The sequence below is a fragment of the Myotis brandtii genome, unplaced genomic scaffold (genome assembly GCF_000412655.1).
Source record: "Myotis brandtii unplaced genomic scaffold, ASM41265v1 scaffold197, whole genome shotgun sequence".
Taxonomy (NCBI): Eukaryota; Metazoa; Chordata; class Mammalia; order Chiroptera; family Vespertilionidae; genus Myotis; species Myotis brandtii.
Window position 1 is genome coordinate 1,812,303 of NW_005357346.1, and position 6,513 is coordinate 1,818,815.

A 6,513-nucleotide genomic window follows, 5' to 3' on the forward strand; every position below is an offset into this window, starting at 1 on the left:
CGTGGTTTCACACCCGTGGGAGGTGCACGGTGCAGGAATATTACCCGGGGCATCCGTAGGAAACGAAACGGGAGGCTGCTCGTTTGCTCGGATTCCAGACCCTGTCTGGGCTCCTCACCGCCCTCTTTGCTCTGGCTCCGTGCCCACTCAGGCAAGAGTTTGCAGCAACTCTCTTGAGCTGTTCTCAGTATCACTCACAACCTCTCAATTGTTTCCCCTCCCTGAACTGCTGGGAAATGACCAGGAACTGAACAGGACGGAGTTGGAGGTTTTCATGCCCCGGGCTGACCACAACCCCCACCTCCTCACCTTCCTAGCCCCGGTCACAGTCCAACCTGCCAGTAGGTAACCCCAAACTGTCCTCTTCAGCTCATCGTACCCCACTTTCCCTTCTGAACTCAGGGCATCATTTAAATACACATTTTACACAGTGCCTCCGAGAAGGCTTCCAGGTTCATTATCTCACCCATGGTGGGTAATAACCCATATAAAAAAGTGGGAAAACTAAGGTTCAGAGAAGGGGTGCCTGTGCAAGGTGCCATGATGAGTGGCAGAGCCTCACACCCAGATCCCAGGTCCCTTCTACTCTGCAACGAGGACAGCAAATCCACACTTAGAGGACTGGAGTGCGCCACGTAGGGTTGGAAGGACCATAAGTTCACATATTTTTACAGATAAGAGGAGTGACCAAAAGCTAAAGAGAGGCAGTGACTTGCCCGAGGTCACATGGCTGGAAATGTGGCAGGACCAGTTGTCAAAGTAGGTCTCCTGACCCCTGGTCCCAGGCTTTTTCTCTAACCTCTGCTTCGTCACTCTGGACTTAATTCCAGTTCATATACAGGAAGAACTGATGTATCTCACACTGTTCATTCAAAACATTCTGTTCCAAAACACAAGGCCCCACAAGAGGCAGAGACATCAGAGGATAATACACTGGAAGGAAGGGGTTAACTAAATCCAGTGACTTTCCATTATGATATGACTGATCAATACCCCAGATTAACTACAGCACTGATCTGTGGTATCTTCACACTATGGCATCATCCTGGCTAATTTCAAAGGCTGAGACGACACCATTGCCTCAATGGGCTGCTGATCTGGCCCCCAGTTGTTATAAACCTCTGAGAGGCAAAATGCCTAATACATCCCAAAATTCTGCAGCACCCTAACCCCAGGCCTTTTCAATCCTCCTCCTTGGACCACTTCTTTAGGTGCCATGTAGACATCATGTAGCTGGTGCATAGAACTTCTCTCCTCCCCACCCCTCAACAGGGCAGTGGGGGCCCTTGTCATGGTGGACATACCCCCAGCTGAAGGCTTCCTGACCAAACACCTTTCTCCCAGGACATTTTCCAGCTTTACCCCTAAGATTAAAGAAAAGTCAAGACTCACATTTTGAGGTGAGGTGCCAAAAATCCTTAGAATTTTTGTGGAATATCCTATTTAGAGGAGGATTTCTCTCCTTGTCATGTCTTCCCAGCTGGTTCCATCCAATTTATCTTGGAGGTATGGTTGGTCAACAAAAGTTGGCCCCGCCCATGTCCCCTAAAGCAACCAACAGCTGTTACTATATTGAGTGAGAATATGATGTCATAACATAGGTGACTAACCCACCGAGGCTTCCCTACGAGCCATCATCTAAATATGAGAGCCTTCCATCATCCTGACCTTTTCACAGGAGAAAGCTGAGTGAGGGGCTTGACACTGCCTCCTAGAGCTCAAGTTCATGTCTGACCTTCTGTAGCCAGCATCTCTGAGAGCATTTGAGGACATACATGCCCACTCCCCCACACAGATTCCCTTCCCAGTAGAAGGTCACTTACCCAAGACAGCTTTCCTCCACTAGCCATCAGAACGTTTAATAATCACAGTAACTAGGGAGGAATTGGGGAGGGGGTTTGTATATATCTACCATGCTGTATATCCCAAGTACTGCCAGTGGTTCTCAACCTTCTGGCCCTTTAAATACAGTTCCTCATGTTGTGACCCCCAACCATAAAATTATTTTCTTTGCTACTTCATAACTGTAATTTTGCTACTGTTATGAATCGTAATGTAAATACCTGATATGCAGGATGGTCTTAGGCGACCCCTTTGGGGGTCAAACGACCCACAAGTTGAGAACCGCTGGGTTTGACTCTTTACATAGAGTTTTTCACTTAATTTTCAAAACACTCTGAGGAAGGCATGACCGTCCTGTGGAGTTAGAAGCTGAGATCAGAGGCATTAAGTAACTTTTCTGAAGTAACAGAGCTGGTTATGATGGGGCTCAGAGTCCAACTCGAGTCTCTGTGAGTCCACAGTGCACCTAATCTATGTATAGAAAGGTGTAATCAGCTCACCTGGATTTCTTTAATAGACTTTATTTGTAGAGTGGTTAAAGGTTTGCAGCAAAATTGAAGCATAAGGAACAGAGATTTCCCACAGACCCTCCTCCTCCCACACATGTACAGCCTTCTCCACTATCAATATCCCCTACCAGAGTGGAACCTTTTTTTACCAAGGATGGACTTACATTGACACATAATCATCACCCCAAATCCATAGTTTACATTAGGGCTCACTCTCAGTGTTGTAGATTCTGTGGTTTTGGGCAAATGTATAATGACATGTATCCATCATGATACTATCATAAAGAGTATTTTCACTGCCCTAAAAATCTTCTGTGCTCTGCCTTTTCATCCCTCCCCACAACATTATAACCACTGATGCTTTTACTATCTCCGTAATTTGCCTTTTCCAGAATGTCATATAGTTGGGATCATACAATATGTAGCCTTTTCAGATTAGCTTAAGTTTCCTCCTTGTCTTTTCATGGCTTGATAGCCCAGTTCTTTGTAGTGCTGAAAAATATCCCATTGTTTGGATATACCGTGGTTTATTTGTCCATTCACCTATTGAATCACCTGGCTTTTAAAAGTTCATTCTAGTGTGGTTCACATTGAAAACCGAGATGACCACAGGGCCTGGTCATCTTCACTCCTGGCCCTCATACCTGCCTCCTCACTCCTGCCATCCACAGAGCAGCTGTCAGGGGTGGCCCTTTGGCATCCCTTGACTATTTCAGCAGCCTAGAAACTAGCTAGTCCTATAGGTGGAAAGCTCGCTCACCCATTTACCATAAAATCAGGACGTTCCCTTCTCCCTCCATGCCAACTACAGTCTCATGTTTCTGCTCCAACCCCAAGTACAGTCATACGTCTCAGCAGTGACCACATAGCTTTCTTCCCCCCACCCCCATCCATCCACCAAAGTATTTATTGAGCACCTACTATATGTTGGTCCTAGATGGTAAGTCCTTGGAGGACATGAAGTGTGTTTATAAAAGTTTGTGTGCAGAGTTATGCCCATCACAGCACCCCATTCCATTAATAAAAATACTTGATGCGGTATGTGTGTGTATGTGTGTGCACATGGAGATAAAGACAAAGATTGATATAGTGAGAGACTGAAAATAAGCCTGTGAAACCATCTGAATTATTACTACCATCGAATTATAATACAGGATTATATCTACTATATATAACATTGTGTTGTTATTATTATTATTATTATTATTATTATTTAGAAACCCTCTTACAGCACTTTCCTGTGTTTTAGGACCTAAATGCTTCTACATAAATGGTAAATCTACTTGTTCCATGAAAAGGCTGAACAGGCTGAAATATAAATAGATTAAAGAAAGTTTCAAATAAATTCCTGGAGGGCAGATCTATAACAAGTTATTAAAGTGGAGTTAGGAATGCCTAGGGTGCATTCCTAACCAATGAGAATGTATGTCATGAAGGGTAAGTGCTATAATCCAGCCCAGGCCATCTTGGTGGCTCCATTGGAGGCAGGCACTTAAGTGGGACAGAGCTCAGAGCTGACCTAGCAGGCCACCACTCAGCAGTTATTGGGGGACCCTGCCGAATGGCCTCTCCATCACCCTTCCACCTCTGTCAGGCCAGCTGCTGTGTGTGTCATCCCACATCTCTCCCCCCACTTTGCTCTGTGTCATCCAGTGAGTCACTGGCACGGTTGGGAACAGACCCAGGATTCCTGCTCCTTGCTTTGCTGGAGCTGTTTTCTGGAGAGCACAATCCTTCCACATTAGTGGCCAGTTACACTTATGGCTCTTAATGGTATTTAATGGAACTTCTGGCATAGGAGAATGATGGAAAGCAAAAGCTGGGAGATAAAAAATCAAACCCCGAAATGACACACAAGATCTGGATTACTGAAGGTTCAAAAATGGCAATCCAACTCATGTAATTCCATGGGAAATGGTTCCCAGGTCTGAGGAGGAATAGCCACCTCACCTGTATTGAGACTGGAAGGGAGAGAGAGGAAAGGGGAAGTGGGAACAGCCAGGGGTCCTCGGAAATTGGGTCATCCAGTTCTTCCCTATGACTTCATCTCTATATTTACTTAAAGTCACCACTTGTCTTCCCTTCCATCACCTATATGACATGTGACAATTTACCATGCGCATTGTTCCACCTGAAATTTATAACAGATACGATGCATGGAAGGGGGAGTGGACTGGAAGTCAGGTGAATAGGACTCTACCTAACTGGCCATGTGACCCTGAGCAGGTCACCTCACCTGGGCCTTAGTTCCTTAGCTATAAAATAGGGGCTGTGATGATTGTCTTGAAGGTACCTCACCTGGGCCTTAGTCCCTTAGCTATATAACAGGGACTGTGATAATCTAAGCTTCCACGTCTGTGTGTCTAACCCCAATACTGAGGAAGAAGCCACTGCCCCTATAGCTGAAGTTGCCTGTGGTTTTCTTCATTTCCTCCCAAGGCTGTGGTGGGAACACACACAAGGTGTTTGGTCACAGGCTCCAGAAAACCTGTCAGAACAGGAAGAGCAGTGGCAGTGACTCCATCAGCATGATAGAGGGGACAGGAGCAGGGGACACAAAGGGCAGAGCTTGGTGGTGGCTGGAGCCTGGGTAGGAGGGAAGAGGGGTCAGTTTTAAAGACTTCCAAGGGGTGAGCTGGGGGAGGAAGGTGCTCCTGGCAGTCCTGGCATGTGTAGTCTGAGGATGGGGCTGTGACTCTCAGCCAAGGATGATTGTCAGAAGATAGCATGGCAGCAGCTCACCCACTTGGCTCATTTCCATGACTCAAGCACCATCGTTTTGCTCAAAACTTTGAGAAGCTGTTGTTGTCTCTAAGTTGTTTTTGGCATGAACATGCTGTATAACCAGAAATTTTCTACTGCTTTATAGAGAGGGGATAAAGGTGGAGGTGAAACAATGTATTTCTTCTGCATTTCGATAGAGCTGGCCACTGGTGTGCCAGGTGAGGATGCTGTAAGCAGGATGGCCTCTAGTTTCAACAGAGAAACACAGAGTCAAGGGCAGGCCTGGCAGGGCTGGGGCTAGAGTGAAGTGAGTGAGGTGTCTATGGTGCCAACCTCAAGGAGGCACTTGTTCTCAGGGTGGGGCAAGTGCAGGAGGAGCACCCCTGGGAATGAGCACCTTCTCATATGCCTTACCCTGAGGCCTGGGCCCCCTTCTCTGGGAATCTTCTGGCATAGAGTGGGTTATTTATATATAGGCACTGGGCTTGTGTTAAAAGAGAAAAAGCTAGTTCTAGGGGACTCAGTGTATCCAGAATAAGACATACATTTTATAGCCCACCTTGATCACCACAAACATAGACTCTGAGTCCAACTGATCTGGAATGACTTCCAGTTTGCCATTCCTTAGCTGTGGAACCTCGGGAAACATACTTAACTTGTGTGCCTCGATTTCTTTCCTCATCAGTAAAATGGGGACGATAGATAACACCCCAGAGATACGAGTATTAAATGATGGGGGAGGGAGGATAATGAAAATACCTGCCTATAGTAAGCCTCAGTAAATTGTTAGTTTCCTGTGAGGCTTTGATAATGCTGAATGATCAGTGCTTCTGGAAGTGCCCACGGGCAACATTAGCATAGGAGGCCGGTTTGGAGACCAGTTCACACCAAGAGATTTAAATAACTGGTTTCAGGCCACACTACTGGTGACAGGGTTTAGACACAGTCAGAAACAGTGATAAAAGGGCCAAGTTGGCCCAAGTTGGCCCAAGTTGATGGATTGTATTAACATTCAAACCACAGCCTTTCTCTACCAGCAGAAGTGTAAGCATATGGGGAGAGGGAGGGAGTCAAAGGCCACAGAAAACTTTCTGACTTTTTGGTCAGCATCAAACTCTGGTTAATCAAGGAGGGCTTCCAGGAAGAGGTTCTGGGGTTTCAGGGAGCCTCCAGTTACGTTCAGTTGCTATTCTTTGCTCATCACCATCTCAAGAGTCAGCACTTCTCAGGACGAAGGGATATAAGATGGGCTTCGACTCTACAGATGGGCGAGTGGAGTCATCTCCCCAGATCTTCCATTGTCCGAGGCCCGGCCCCTTTAAGGATCGAGACTCCGTGAACAGTCCAGGGTAGCCTCCCGGCCTCCCCGAGCCGCGCTGACGTCACCCTTCGGGGAAGCGGCTGACGTCAGCGCGTCCTCAACGACGGGGGGCGGGGT

General features: G+C 46.8%; 1 protein-coding gene across 1 annotated transcript in view; it reads right to left on the reverse strand.

The window, feature by feature from the left end:
* ATF3 (activating transcription factor 3) overlaps positions 1–1,412 on the reverse strand; it is a 50,325-nt gene extending 48,913 nt beyond the window's left edge. Inside the window, exon 1 of the mRNA XM_014538793.1 lies at positions 1,393–1,412. The gene's annotated coding sequence lies outside the window, so the exon portion shown is untranslated. The remainder of the gene's footprint in view (positions 1–1,392) is intronic.
* Positions 1,413–6,513: the final 5,101 nt, after the last annotated feature.